This window comes from Echiichthys vipera (assembly GCF_963691815.1).
Source record: "Echiichthys vipera genome assembly, chromosome: 18".
Taxonomy (NCBI): Eukaryota; Metazoa; Chordata; class Actinopteri; order Perciformes; family Trachinidae; genus Echiichthys; species Echiichthys vipera.
Window position 1 is genome coordinate 25,646,202 of NC_139843.1, and position 1,150 is coordinate 25,647,351.

The window sequence follows — 1,150 nt, forward strand, 5'->3', positions numbered from 1 at the left end:
AGCTGTTTAATTCAGAAACAGAGGATGATGACTTTGATGGCTTTGATTAAATACTTTGTAATAAATACATGTAATAAATACATGAAATACATACTCAGTTTTGCTCCCGCTCTATTTTTAAATACGCAGTAGAGGTATTTAAACGTAGTAGAGAATATGTACCGGTATATAAAAACTGCGCCCTATAATCCGGTGTGCCGTATGTGTGTGTTAAATACAGTAATGGCACACATAACTGAGACTGCGCCTTTTAGTACGGTGCGCCGTATGGTCGTGAAAATACGGTAATCAGGAATTGCCAAAAACTACAGCTCTCTGAGTGTCCAATAGGGGCAGGTTTCATAATAGAGCAGTTTCTCATTGACCCCCCACGTTAAACAGGCCGTTTTCACAGCATAATTAAACCTGTTTAAGGCCTGGAACAAAAAAACATTATAGTCTGTATGTTTAGGTCATATCCTGAAGAATTAAAAATCAATGTGTTAGTGTGTGTATTAGTAATAATTCAATTAATAATCATGTGTCAGCATGTGTACTAGTAATGATTAATAAGAGTGTGATAATCAATGATTGAAGAATTAATAATCATATGTTAGCGAGTTTATTAGTAATGATTAATAAGAATGTGATAAGTGTGATTATTAGGTATGATCATTTAAAGTGTGATAGTGATTATTAGTCCAAGCTCAAACTTTTCTGTTTCCAAAAGCACACAAACTTTTGACTCAATCTTTTTCTGCTTTCTCCAAAAGCACAGGAACAGTAAGTCGGTCAAGGTCACAAAGACAATGAACTAGCCATGTTGCAAATATGCACCTGGCAAAGTTAGTTGAGATTAGGGAAATTGCTGTACGTGTTGTGCTTTCTTCACAGATAAAGAAGACTCCTGCTATACAGAGCCTTCTCCTACGCACAGGGAGGAAGATGGAGGCTGGAGCAACTGCTACTTCTGAAATACACATATGCACGCACAAGCAGACACATAACCACGCCTTTGTAACAAGTTTATATGCTGGAGTAGTTAGAATAGATATCAGAACTTCTTGCCTCTGATCACGGGTACTGTGTGCTCACAGTTACTCTAGATAGAGAATAGAACATTTCTCCAGACGTCTGTAGAATCCGATGTTCTTCTGCTAATAAATGCCTG